This window comes from Citrus sinensis, chromosome 8 (assembly GCF_022201045.2).
Source record: "Citrus sinensis cultivar Valencia sweet orange chromosome 8, DVS_A1.0, whole genome shotgun sequence".
Lineage (NCBI taxonomy): Eukaryota > Viridiplantae > Streptophyta > Magnoliopsida > Sapindales > Rutaceae > Citrus > Citrus sinensis.
The window spans coordinates 21,987,595-22,002,383 of NC_068563.1; the positions used below are offsets into that span (position 1 = coordinate 21,987,595).

At 31.3% G+C, this 14,789-nt stretch overlaps 1 long non-coding RNA gene across 3 annotated transcripts; it reads left to right on the plus strand.

The window, feature by feature from the left end:
- The first annotated feature begins 7,485 nt into the window (after positions 1 to 7,485).
- On the plus strand, positions 7,486 to 10,438 carry LOC127899078 (uncharacterized). 3 transcript variants are annotated; one of them, XR_008050888.1, is made up of 3 exons: positions 7,488 to 7,719; positions 7,810 to 9,514; positions 10,054 to 10,438. It is a non-coding gene; the product is annotated as an uncharacterized LOC127899078 (long non-coding RNA). The 3 variants fall into 3 exon arrangements; XR_008050887.1 differs by having other exon boundaries at positions 7,491 to 9,041; positions 9,322 to 9,514; XR_008050886.1 differs by having other exon boundaries at positions 7,486 to 9,514.
- Positions 10,439 to 14,789: the final 4,351 nt, after the last annotated feature.

Below are 14,789 nucleotides of genomic sequence, written 5' to 3' on the forward strand. Positions count from 1 at the left end.
ATGCTTTGGTGGAATTTGAGGAACAAGGCCAGCACGAAAACGCGATGAAGGTGCTTGTAATTTTTCCCACATATATGCAGCTGTATGCCACAGTGGCGAGTGGATCAATCGCTACTAGGCGAAGTCCACGCCATAGGGGAGGCCTTGCAAAACAAGATTGAGAAACCCGCAGAAGTTGAACGAGCATTCGTTCATATATATTGACTTCGAATGTGAGCACAAGGCAGAGCAGAACGTTGGCGACAAGCTACCCAGCAGTCGGCCATGTTTGTTTAAACTCTTATTATTTCTAAATCACCCATATAAGCCCAAAGAAAGTTACTCGAAACCATGCGGTCAAGTCTCGAGAGATTATAGCCACTATTACTTAATAATTTAAGCAGTTGAGTCAAGTTTGATATTTATGAACATGGTGTATTGGTTTTAGAGCCTGCGTCCAACTTCTGAATCCTGGTTCATAACCATCCTCTAAATCAAGTATATTAATCTCACTACAAGAAGAACATTAATTATCTTCGAACAATTGTTATCCAAAAAATGATGTAATCCATGTTTAATACATCAATTACATGCTAAGATAAAGACCCTTTTCAAAAAGAAAGGAGAAAGGATGGCAAGCACGCAAACTTAATGCAAATGTGCTAGGTTTCTTGTTGTTTTGGTTGCTAGACATCAAGTTACTTCTTGCAGAAGCGTAATGGTTTTTATATTTGATCATATGGAAATATGTTGAAGTTGAAATCTTTAAAAGACAAGCAATAAAACAGAGACATAGAATAAAATGTTCTACTTCATTTCATTGTTTATACACAGTTCAATTCTTGCTGGCCAAGATGTTTCAACCACACGGCTGCATTTTTATCTGCATTGTACTGTTGATCTTATCCTCACTGCTCATTGGCATTATCGGTACTTTGCTGAGACACTTGCCACGTCTGCCATATCAGGTTACATGGTCCTTGACTAATCAGGTGCTTGTTAGGAGTTGCTTCACTGTGATAATTCATCAAACACTTAGTTCACTTCATCAAACACCTTCATCAGATAATTTTCAAGGCTTGTTTGATATCCCTTATCTGGAAAAGTAATTTGTATTCCGGTGCTATATTCCAAATTTAAAAAATATCCTGCCACACAATTTCTAATCATCTAATCGTACTTTTTCTTAATAAAATACCTTTAAGAAAAAGTACTAGTACAGACAAAATAATAACACCATATTTATTAAATTGTAAACACATCCAAATCTGTACACTCTTCTCTTCGAAGACCAAGTTTTATCGGATACATTACATGAACGCAGCAGCAGAAAACATAGCCCTCAATTTTGTAAGGGAAGCATCAACCTTAGCCTTTAATAATATTGATTGCATGCTAAAGGCCAAGCCTGTTTTACACAAGGTAGCAAAATGCTCACAGTTGCTCCCAAGTAGACTGTAGCCAGAGCAAAACTCTTTCCTTTGTAGGTCGCTATTGGCAAATTCGATAACTTCCTCCGGTAACTTTATATATAACCACCATTCTGTTCGACATGCTGACGTACAGTGTAACACTCGTAATCATAGACATACAATGAGTGGCCATCCAAGAAGCAGTCAAGACACGTTTTGATGGTCCAGCCCTTAAACCCTTTCTGGTTGTTTTGGCAATTAGCAGGGCATACATTTGTTGCAGATGGGCTAGATTTCATTTTCATTGCTGAATATGCACTTTATTTCCTGGGTCCATTGACTTGGATTACCAAGTCATCCCCTACATATATCCCTGTACATATAATAAGGAAATGCCATATTCAACACTGCGCATACACAGGAACAGTTGCAATACATACAGACATTAGACTTCTCAATGAATACTAAAAGCAAGCTGACCATGATGATAGAAGACACCTTTCCACCAGTCAGTGCAAATGTGATCACCAGGTTTGAGCATCTCCCTACTAACGGCCCTCCATGTTTGGTCTCGCATTTTTGTCTTTTTCAAACCATCTATTGAATGGGGACAGTACAAATTATACCAATGCTTTGAAATGTCAAGAGACTTACCATTTAATCATCTGCATGGAAATCCTAAAAACTCATATAACTTATTCTTGATTCACCATCTATACATAGCCACTTCCGATGGGATGGGGAAACATTTACCGAAGACGCATGAGTATATTCTCAATGGCTATATTAATTTACCTTGACTATAAGGTATCAGTTTCTTGATTATTGCTTATTGTCTTGACTTCAAATGAATGGCAATCTCATTTCCATTGCTGCTTTTACTACTGGCTGTACAGCAAAGAGAGAAATGGATGGACAAGTCTAAGATATCTGCTCTATGGCAGAGGGCTCATGAGCGAAATGCTAAGCGTGTTCTCAATTTGATAATAAAGTTGGAAGGCTTGTGGGTGAAATTTGGAGAGTACTTATCCACACGAGCTGATGTACTTCCCGCAGCGTACATATCTCTTCTGAAGCAGTTGCAGGACTCTCTTCCTCCTCGTCCTGTACAGGAGGTAGTAGTTTGTCTGGCTATTAACTTTGGAGGTCAACCAATAGTATGTGTGTGAGTGAGAGAGAGAGGGGTTTCAATTCATCTTAGTATTGGGTTCTAATAATTGGTTGAGTAGAAAAATGAACCTTATTCATCAAATATGGAAGTGGGTGCATGGTAATCTTTTTGTGCTTTTCTCTCCCCCTTGTTCCCCCCTTGCCCAGAGTGTGGGTGCATGCATGTTTTTCCTGCCTTATGAGTATCTAATTAACCTTCACCGCACCCGTCTCCAGTGACCCGCATGTGGGGATTATCGGCGGAGGCATGGTGGTTCTGGCTTGTGCTTTGAGGTTGGATAAGAGAGGTGTCAACTCCACTGTTTTTGACATGGTTGCCTTTTCTGTTGTACTTTTGTGTTTTTGATGTGGGTTATGTTTGTATTTGATGAGAGTATATGCTTGTTTAATGGTAATTGAAAAAATTTGATTTAAAACAGGCTAGCATGTGTTGTTTTAAATTGAATACTGTTTTCGTGAAAAGGGTTTTGTATATCATTAATTGTCAGTAGCTATTGTGATAGACAGTGTGTATGCACCTTTTGGCAAGCTCAACTCTTTTTGGAATGCATTATTCGATTTGATTATGAGCATGTTTAGAATTGGGTTCTAGTGATTTTTAAGCTGTAGGTGTTGAGGAATGAAATTAAACATTAGCTGCTAAATAAAGTGGGGTTTATCCAGTATTTTGGTCAACCACATCCATGTAATTATTTTTTATTTTTTCAATCTATGCCATTCATTCAATGACTTGGGATATGTCCACAACTCATCATCTTGATAATGTCCTATCAGTGGCTTGTAAACTTCTCTTATGAGTATTAAATAGGTTGTTATGAAAGAATTGAAGTCATCTTTATAAATGTAACGACCAGATATGGTTCTAGACCTAGAAGATGAGGTTATGTTTGTTTCCTTTCTGTTTCTTGTTGATTGTGGACTGTTTATTGCTTGTGTCTGCTGTTTACATTTTGGCTTTGTGTTGTGGTAATGGGAGGAAAATTTGCAAATTGGCTGCTTGGTTCATCTGGCTTACCTCTAATAGCTAGGCAAACGAAGTTATATACACTTTGAAATATTAAGTTTTTTGTATTATTATCTAGCCTATCTTTATTCAGTATTGGCCATTTATAAATTATTTCAAAGATTCATGATGCATTTTCCTGGTTTGCAGAGGCTGGAACTAAGATTTATATGGGCCCTTCTTGTCGCATCTGAGGATCCCCTTCTACTAGGCAGTGCAGTGCGGTGACATTTGAAGGGGCCTTTGTTAAAGGTGTTGATTCTGTCTCATGGATGGCAAATAACTCAGCGAAACTTTTGAGTTTTCATAGTGATGGTTCTCACTATTGGACCTTCTTCGGCATTGCAGCTTCAGGAAAAGGAGACAAGGTTCCACAGGTCAGTTTGTTTGTAAATGTGTGTCTTGTTTAAATACTTATGATTATATGCTGGCATTTTCGCACTTTTTTAACCAATAGAGTAGACCTCTAGTTGAATCCATTCATCCTTCAGTTTGAAATCCCAAGCTATTGAAACATGGCCGCAATGAGTTCCCTTTTTTTTCGCATATATTATATACCGTTTGCAATAAGATTAGCTTTATTTTTTTCTTTTATACTTGAATCAATATGACATTTCAATTTTACAGCAAGCTTCGGTGCTGAATAGATATGTCTATGCTGCAATTTAGGCTTTCTGCAAGATTTTTACGATTGTTTTCACCATTTATTAGGAAAATATGCCAACTGCAACAGCATAGAAGGTGAAAACAGGTATGCTCGAGGGTGTTGAAGCTGTTGCTTGGCCTGCCGATAGGTTCACTTCAGAAGCCCCTTTATACTTGTGTCCAATTACTCTGCAAACCACTTTTTTGGACATGACCTTGTAACTTCATTTTTATCATGTCCCATTTGGATCCCTTGTGACCGACTTGGGCTGTAATGATTTGCTGTTGCTGTGGCTTTAGAATGATTGGTTGATTCCGACAAGCATCAAGTGTTATATCAACACATAGGTAAGAAACAAGATTAGGCTCAACTCGAGTTCTTCAAACTAGTGACACTTGAATTTTTTGTTTGTGAGTTTGCCAGCCACATCCATGTTGCAATTATTCAGGTTCTTTCTATTGTGCTCTGCCATATCGGGGGAATATGGCTTGGGAAGACAAATGGGATAACTCTGCAAACCAAATATATTAGGGAAGCCCAAGAGCAAATGGCAACCATAGTCTCTGTCTTTGCATTTGGGGAATAGTACACGAAACAATAGTCTCTTCGTTTGCATTTTTTTCCAACTTGCTGTAATTTGGATGTACATGTTGGGGTGCAAAAAATTCTTAAACTAAATAAGAAATTAGGGGGATTTTCACTTTTTTCCCCCTACAGTGATCAACATATACCATTTACCTCCTTCCTATTTTTATAATGGCCACAAATCCCCCTGACAGTATAAGTTTATAATATTACCCTTAGTTTCAACTACTCTTTTATTTATATTTATTATAAATTAAATAAATCACATAAATAGAAACTAAATAAAAAATTAAGCATTAAAAACAAGAAATATATATTTTGATATAAGCAAAAAAATTAATAATAAAAAAATTTTCTTATTTATATTTGTGAAAACTTTCTGATAATAAATATATAAGAAAATTATTATAAAATAATAAAAAAAATTATTATAAGAAAACTTGAATGACAAATAAAAATTTATTATAAGATAAATAATAAAATATTTTGCCTATACTTTTTACATTTAATTTAAAAATATTACAAAATGTTTATTATAAGAAAATATTCATAAAATAAATAATTACAAGAAAAAATTTTATTATTAATTTTTTTGCTCATATCAAAACATATATTTCTTATTTTTAATACTTAATTTTTTTTATTTAGTTTCTATTCATGTAATTTATTTAATTTATAATAAATGTAAATAAAAGAGTAGTTGAAAATAAGGTTAATATTATAAACTTATACTGTCATGAGATTTTTGACCATTATAAAAATAATGAGATAAATAGTATATGTTCATTACTGTATAGGGGAAAATGGCAATCCCCCATAAAAAATTATGTGTTGATTTGATTGTATACGTCTTTGTTTGTCTTTTATTGTAATTCTCCTCAAGGTTAAAATTGTAAACTGCATAGAGGAATTTTATCGAGACTTTTGAGAATTGTGAGGAGCTCATCTCTACAGAGGGGTTGCCAGTTGCCCCACCTTATCGAAGGGGTGTTAAAGATTTTTAATGGGCTAAGCCAACATGGGCCCGCTTCGACAAAACTCCATTAGAACAAAAGGATATTTTGGGCTTTTACCAACAAGTTCCTCCTCGTCACAACCCTCGAAGCTCCTAATCAAACCTTAAAAAACCAAAAAAAATCCTAAAATCACTAAATAACTAAATACAATTTAATTTGTTAATTTTTTAAAATGAAAATTTAATTAAATATTTAAATAAATTGTTATTTTAACAAACATTTTATGCCTACCCCATTTCATAATTGTATATTAATTTCAATAAAAATACATTTTGAGAACGTTATAAGAGTTTAAAATTATAAAAATAAAACTATATAATAAAAAATATTTTAAGATTTTAAGTATTTGTATGTAATTTATAAATAGAAATATACTATATTTTAAAATAAAAAATTCTATAGAAAGATTGTTAACTTTAATATATGTATTTGTATTAATTATACTAGAGGTATTTTAGAACATCGTAATTTTTGAATTACGTTCTTTATATATTAATTATCTTCAAAATTTTATTTTTAAAAATTTAAACGACTTTGATTTTATTTTATTTTATTTTAAAAAAGGAGTAAATTAAGAGTTTTAAAAGGTAAAGAGGATTATATTTAAATAGTCCAGGAATAATTAGAAATTAACTAAAAATAACATTAATAATGCTCCGGCCTTATATATATATGTACTGGTCCATTGTTACTCACTCGACAACCTGGGGTTGGTTCGTCATCGGAAATTTTATGAGAATGAGAAGAGAAACAAAAGCTCAATTGTATGAAGCGAGGGTGAAAATCAAAACTTAATGAATCGGGTCCAGATTAAAACCTAAATATTGAAATTGAATGACAACATTGAGCATTTGAGATATAAAAGCCATTGACTTTGATTGATTACAACAAATCAAGGGTCGACCGACCCACCGACTCTATCCACCGTCCGATTAGGGATCAAATCAAGATCATTGCTCGTTAGCCGGTGTTAGGAATCCAGGTGGCAAATAATTAGATGTCATTCCCAACACACATGCAACACAACAATTTGCTCCCGTTCAATCACATAAAAAGCTTTTTGCCTTTGTTTTTTTTTTTTTGACAAATTCTTAGTTTTGTCGGCGCCTAATTACGCTTACCTAATCTCATCCGACCCATAGGCCAGATGTCACCTTCTCTAACGCAACTAAAAAATTTATGATTGATCAAAGCTGATAAACTTTATTATTATTTTTTTATAATCCAATTGCAACCGTCCACGTAAGCATCATAATTACGATTAGAAAAATTATCATTCGTATACTTATAGATGTTTTATTATAAAAAATATCATAATACTTTAAAGGTGTGTTAATTATTTATTTTAAATTATTTATTTAAATAAGATAATGTTAGATGGATAATTTAATATTTTTATATGATATTTAATAATTTAAAAATATACGAGTGATAATAAAAAAATTTAAAAATATATAAGTGATATTTTTTAAAAATAAAATTATTAATTCATTATAATTTTATTAATTTTTAAATAATAATTAACAAGTAATATTTTTTAAGAATAAAATTATCAATCCGTTATAATTTTATTATTTTTTAAATGATAGTTATAATTTTTATTAATTTAAAATAAATAATTAATACACTCTTAAAATATTATAATATTTTTAATAACGAAATATATTTAAGGAATTAAAGAGATAATATTTGGTGTGCGAACACAAAAAGGGCACTCGATCACTTTTGTGGTGCAAGATGAAAAACTATGGAAAATATATTTGTTTATAATTTGAAGTTTGTATTTTTTTTTTTTTTGGAAGTAATTTCAGTTTTGAATTACGTTTCAATAATTGTTTTGAAGCAAAATAATTTTGAAATGTTAAAATCTTGTAATTGTATTCAATTTTGTGTGTGTGTACATTCAAAGTATGTTTTTCTCTTCTGATTCTCATAAAATTTGGGTTGCTTTTATGTCATTTCTTAGCTAGATCTACACTCTCTGTGTTATGGGTGCAGGGTGAAGACGGTAGGGACGAAGAAAGAGGATGCCAACGGTTTGGATTCAAGGTGACGAGTTCCTTATGAGTTATGATGAGAAAGCTGAATAAAGAGACAAGATCTCCAGGAAATTCACTACTGGATGAAACGAGGGTTCTAACTCGAGGAAAGAGGATCTGATGCGGACGGTTTGGATTCAAGGTGACGAGTTCCTTATGATGAGCAAGCTGAAGAAAGAGGCAAGATCTCGAGGAAATTCAGCAATGGATGAAGCGAGGGTTCTAACTCTCACTTTCAAAAAAGCTTATGCATATTCTTTCATGTGCTGTAGAAAGTCCCTTCACCCTCGGAAACGTCACCATGGACTGGAACTGGGAGCGAAGAAAGCGAGATCTGATGGTTGGCATTGAAGGTGGCAAGCTGCAGAAGAAAGATGACGTTTTCAAAGTTGAAGGGCCTTTCTAGAGCACTGGAATCCATTCATAATTAAGCTTGAAATCCCAAAACCCAAGGCTTTTTGTGCATATTTGCATAGACTTTGCAGTAAGATTAGCTTTATTTTCCCTTTTATACTTGAATCAATATAACATTTCAATGTTACAGCATAACTTTGGTGCAGCATATGTAGATCTGTATAGGCTGCGAATCAGGCTTTCTGCAAGACTGGTGTGATTTTTTTTTTTAATCATCTATTAGGAAAAGGTGAAAACAGGTATGCTTGAGGTTGTTATAGCTGCGCTTGGCCGACCGAAAGGTTCATTTCAGAAGCCCTATTTATACTCAGAGTCCAATTATGCTAAGGCTCCACTTTTATGGGCATTATCTTGTAATTTCATTTTTATCATGTCCCATTTGGATCTCTGTGACTTGGCCTGTAGCTATTTGCTGTTGGTGTTGCTTTTGAATCAGTGGCTGATTTGGACATGCTTAACAAGTTTTGTGTGGACTCTAGTTTTGTTTTTTTTTTTTTTTGTTATGCTTGTCTGAGAAACGAGATGGAACATGTCATTCTAATTTATTGAATATTTAAAATAACCTGAGAATTTCATAACTAAGAAAATTCAAGGTTCCTTTTTTTTTATTTTTTTTGGGGGGGGGCGCGAATGTGTAGGGATGCAGCTCTTCCAACTAACACTCCAAGTATTCCATGTATCTTGGATCCTTGCGGAAGGGCTGGTATTTGTTGGTGATTGGCTGTTGGGTTCAAGTTTAGAGTCAGCTGCCTTAAGTGGCCGGCTCCTGCCAATCATGTAAGTAAGAATATGATTTTCTTTTGCTTATTTGGTTTCTTTTTTGTGCATAGAAATATATATTTCATGATTTATAATTAATATCAAATAATAAAATCTGTAACAACCTTTATACCCCTGTATATGGACAACTAAATACAAACTAGTATATTGGCTTCAATTCTGTTTGAAATATAAATTAGTATCTTGGCTTCAATTATGTTTGAAATGTCAGACAAGTTTCAATCATAAGCTTGAAGCATGATTATTCATATATAAATACTGTAATTGGTCTATCTAGATTGCAGATTATTTACGAAGTCGTGGAGTTCGTTTTGAGGAGTTTGCTGTTGGCTTACCAACAAGTTTTCTGCCACTCGAAGGACATGATATTGGGCAATTCCTGGGTTCAGATGGAAAAAGAGGAAGTTCAGGCATATCAACCTAACATTTGAATCATTAAGCAGGCCATGAAAATTTCTAGAGTTGTTAAGGTATGCTTTTATCTACACACTGTTTATGGATTTATGATTTTCACTTTGGTTGCCCCATATATTAATTCTCTTGCTTTTATAGCTTGGTCGTTGATGAGAGTAAATGCTTGTTTAATGGTAATTGAAACAATTTGCTTTCAACAGTGTAGCATGTGTTAATCATTGAATATTGTTTTTGTGTATCATGAATTGCATGCAGCCATTGTGACGCTTAGTTTATATGTAACTTAGGCTACCCCAATCTTTTTTGGATGGCATTTTTGGTATGATTATTTCCATGTTTGTGATTGAGGTGTTGTGACTTTTAATTTATTGAGGAATGGAATTAAAACATTAGGTGCTTAATAAAAATGAGTGTTTATCAAATATCTTAGTTAAAATGCTTTCAAAATTATACTGCCACCAAAATAGGACTCAACTTGAGTTATTAAAACTCGTGAAAGTTGAATTTTGTGTATCTGAGCTGGGTGCTCAGCTAGTCAATTGCATCCATGTAATGATCCGTTTTATTTATTTATTTCTGTTACTATGCCTTGCAGTATTTGGGGAAATCATGGCTTGGGAGGAAGAATGAGATCCAGAATGATACGTCCTCAACCACAGATATTTGGTCATGCTGCTCAATTCATTACTGTTAATAATTCTCGGTTTTGTCTGTTGATTAATGGTTGGCTGGAGAGAGGTCTGGTGCGACCGTGAGAAGGCGCGATTGGAGAGCTTGAGGTGGGTTTCAAGATACGTTGGTGTTAATGGGCTGCACCCTTTTGCCAACTCTTGATTCGCCCAATTGACAAATCTTTGTTTTCCTTGTGTTAATTCTTTTTTGGTTCTATTATGCATCTTTGCATAAAAAAATAGGGGAATACTTTTGTAATTAAATCACAATGGTCAGAAACTGCTATCTTATTTTGAGGTTTGCTGGTAGGTAGTATTGCAACCTGGGTTGATCCTCCCAAATGCGGTTCTATGGTTCTGATTCAAAGTCATCGTCGCAGTTCTGAGATTTAATCGCACAAGGTTTAAGCTAGAATCTAAAATAATATGGTCACGTGATTTCAATTGCATAGGCTGCATGGGTGAACTTAATGTAATAGTGGCGATAATGATCGTGAGTAGCATTTTTGCACCACCGTAGGTCATAATTCCTGTGAAGTAACAAGCAACATTACTATTTGATGTTGGGTGTGTGCAGCATCTTATCAAGGCATACCATGGTGTTATTAAATTATGCAAGTCAAACTCCTTTGTCCTTCAGCTATGTCATTTATGGCAATCTGTTTTGATGCTTGTTGCACTTGATCGAGAGTGGATTACCTCGTGGGATTATTGCTCATAATGGTGATTCAGCGTCGCCATCCTTGCGTCTCTCTCTCTCTCTCTCTCGCTATCTCCACTCAGCGTCGCCATACCAGTATTGCAGAAGATTTATTTTTATTCTTAATAAATTATTAATAGATGATATTCAATTAATAATGAGTTAACGAGATAACGGAAGATGTTTTGAGCTATTATTTAAAAAATATGAATAAAATGAGCAAAACTTTAAGGATGAGAAATTTTTTTTCTCTTTTTTTAAATTACTGTTAAGGGATATTTAGAGAGGTGCTAAACTGCTACTAGTCCTACTTCTAATAAATTCATAGATCACCATTTCCGCTCGCGCTCGGGTGTGTGCGTACTAGACTCTCGAAGTAGTAACCGTTCGATTGACGTACTTTTACCATGGAGGGTTGAGATTTCGCCACGCGACCGTGCAGGGTCTAAACTCACTATATTGTGTCACACACGCCCAACCAATCTTGTTCTTCTTAGGAAGTATTCTTGATCGTTCATTGTATTGATCCGATGTTCCCCATTTAGCCACGTTTCTCCTTTTCTCAGCCGGCGTTGTTGACCACACATCTGATGTTGCACATTCAGCCACGTTTTCCCTTTTACTCAGCCATCCTTGTTGACCACATACGAACCGTTGGATCGCGCATCAACTTTTCCGGAACGCATGCTCACCATGATTACTACAGCAACAGGATTTTGAAATGGAAGTCTTGTCTTCGGATTGACTTGAAAGGGTCGTGTGATATGGCAGAATTAATTAAATTTTCTCCCTTCTCCTTTTCTCTTTTTGAATTTCTTGCTTTTGTATGTAACTTTTGCAGATTAATTAACAAAATATGAGCTTGATTTTCCACAACCTGTGGTTAATTTTACCAAGTTAGGGTGAGATGAAGTTAAGATACTATTTAATTAAATTTTATTCTTTTAAGAAAAATTATATTTACACCACCTTTCTTTTATCATATATATATATATAATCACCATAAAATTTTAACATATACGTTACGCCACATTTATTTTTAAACTTGTATCAATTAACTACTTTGATATTAAAAATAATTATTTCACCCTTAAATAAATTAAAAAATTATTTTATTTTATAAAAAATTTTATAAATAAAAAGAATATAACTATAAGAATACCCTTAAATTCAATAAAATAAAAAAAATCTCAAAATCTAAGATAGTAATTTTTAAATGAAATTATAATTATAAAAAATAACATCTTGTAATTATTATTTTTTGTAATTGTAATTTTATTTAATTTTTGTAATTAAATTAAGTATAAGGAAGTTTACAAAAATTAATGTGAAAAGAAAAGCTCCATATATTTATTGTAAACTTCCCTATAATTAATATTAAGAAACTTCCCCACACAAATTAAATGAAATTATGATTATAAAAAATTAATATGATAAATTTTAAATGAAATTATAATTATAAAAAAATTAACGTATTGGATTTGAGATTTATTTCTTTTATTAAACTCAAGGATATTCTTATATTATAGTTTTTAATTTTTAAAATTTTGTAAAATAAAATTACCTTTTAATTTATTTAGGGATAAAATAATTATTTTTTAATATCAAAGTAATTAATTAATACAAACTTAAAAATAAAAATGATATAAAATATATGTCAAAAATTTAGAGTGATTAAATGTACATATGATAAAAAAATATGGTGTAGAGAGAATTTTTTTTTTTAACTTCAAAAGATATTTTTTATTACTCCCGTATATTTAAACTTTAAAGCATAATGGCATAAATTTAAATAATTAAATCTTCCAGGCTTCCAGCTAACTTTTAGACTCTAGAGGTTCTCACCCACCGCAGACTTTTATTTATTAATTGAGGGGTCCGCCTAAGTTGCGTAACTCACGTTGCCCTGTAAAATATCTTTAGCCCCTTATACTCCTGATTATTTATAATATATTCATAAGTATTATAAAATATTTTATATTATAAAATTTCATTCAGTCTCTTACCCTCTGTTTTATTTCATTGAAACCCTTAGAGTATCAATCCGTCCTCTATAATTTTAAATTCTCAATATACCCTCCATTTAATTAAAAATAATAATAATTATTAAATGGATTATGATTATAGTTATAATTATCATAATTATTTAATTATAATTATAAGGGTTCCTCTATGATGCTCTAATTTTTTTACAGCATCAATAATATATTAATTGTGTACCATTAGATTTAATCAATAGTATACAATATTTGTACTAAAAAAAATTAAAAATAATGGTAAACAGTTTGTTAACCGCTCAAGTGGGTGGAGAAATTTTATAAAATAACTGTGATCACTCTTAGAATTTGAAATAATTTCACTTAAATAACATATTTTATTTAAAATTACTTTTCAACTCTCCTTTAAAATTTTAATATGATAATCTTTTTTAAATAAATTTTCCAAAATCAATTACCATTAAGTATAAAATATAATATCAAGTAGGTTATTTAACACAAAGTCTTATAATAATTTGTATTGTATGAATTTAATTACAAACCATTAATACCTAAACAATAACGATAAAAGAAGACATTGCAATAAACTATTTTATATGTGTTTTATTAATAATACTATATGAGTCACAACAAATGAGAAATATTTTATTCACCAATTATTATTGAAAAATATATATGTCTATTTAACTATAAAGTGAGAAATATTTTGATTTAAATTTTTAACAAAAAATTAAACTATTTATTTCATGCAATCAATGGTGGGGGATATAACATTATGAAATATTGCTTTGACTTTTAATATCAACCATTAGACTATGAGATATTAGTGACTCGAATATTGTGTCAAAATTTTAAGTTAAAGTATCCCAAACCATGTCTTTATAATGGAAATATAAAAACATACAATGATTTTTTTTCCTCATTTTGTCCATTAAATATTATTTGATGTAATATTTTATTTATTATCACTATTAATTATTATAACAAAAGTAAGGACTCTTCGTAACATAAAAATTTTATAATTACTATCAAAGAATAAAAATAAAAATATTTTTTCATGATTCATAAACTAAAGTTAATTAGGAATATGAGTTAGACTTATATGAAATTAACAAAGTGACATTTGAAAATAAAATGAAAATAAGCTTGTAAAAGTTAAATTTTATAAGGCTCAGATAATTTCCTACCATGTCAATAAAAATATAAAAATATAAAAGATTTTCTTTCACGTTTTTTTCCCACGTAAATATTATTGGAGACAATATTTTATTTATTGTCACTATTAACTATCATAACAAAAGTAATGATTTTTAATAACATAAAATTTTATAATTACAATCAAAGGATATTAATAAAATAATCTTTTATGATTCATAAACTAAAGCTTATTAAGAATATATATTAGATTTAACTTTTATGAAATTAACAAAGTGATATTTGAAAATAAAATGAAAATACATAGGCTTGTAAAGCTTAAAACTCCTACCATGTAAGAATATTAATTGTAAGATAAACATTAAGTTAAGAGAATAAGTAAATTAAATGGGTGTTAAAAATAATATATACTTCATGATCAATTATACAATGACCCTTAATATTATATAAAATAACGAGTATTTTAATATACGATATTAAATTTTATTAAAACATGTGTAATTAAGTATTTTTTATGTTACAAGCAATCTCACTAATGAGTTTATTGATGCAACTATGACATTTACTTAAGTATATGTACTTAGTTGTATTATTTATTAGTGTTATATCATATATAAATTTTGTAATTGCAACTTATTTATTTGATTTGTGTTAAGTAACCTACCAATATATTTTATACTTAATGGTAATAGATTTTGAAAGATTTATTTAAAAAAGATTATCACATTTCAAATTTAAAGGAGGATTGAAAAATAATTTTAAATAAAATATATTATTTAAGTAAAATTATTTCAAACGCTAAGGGTGG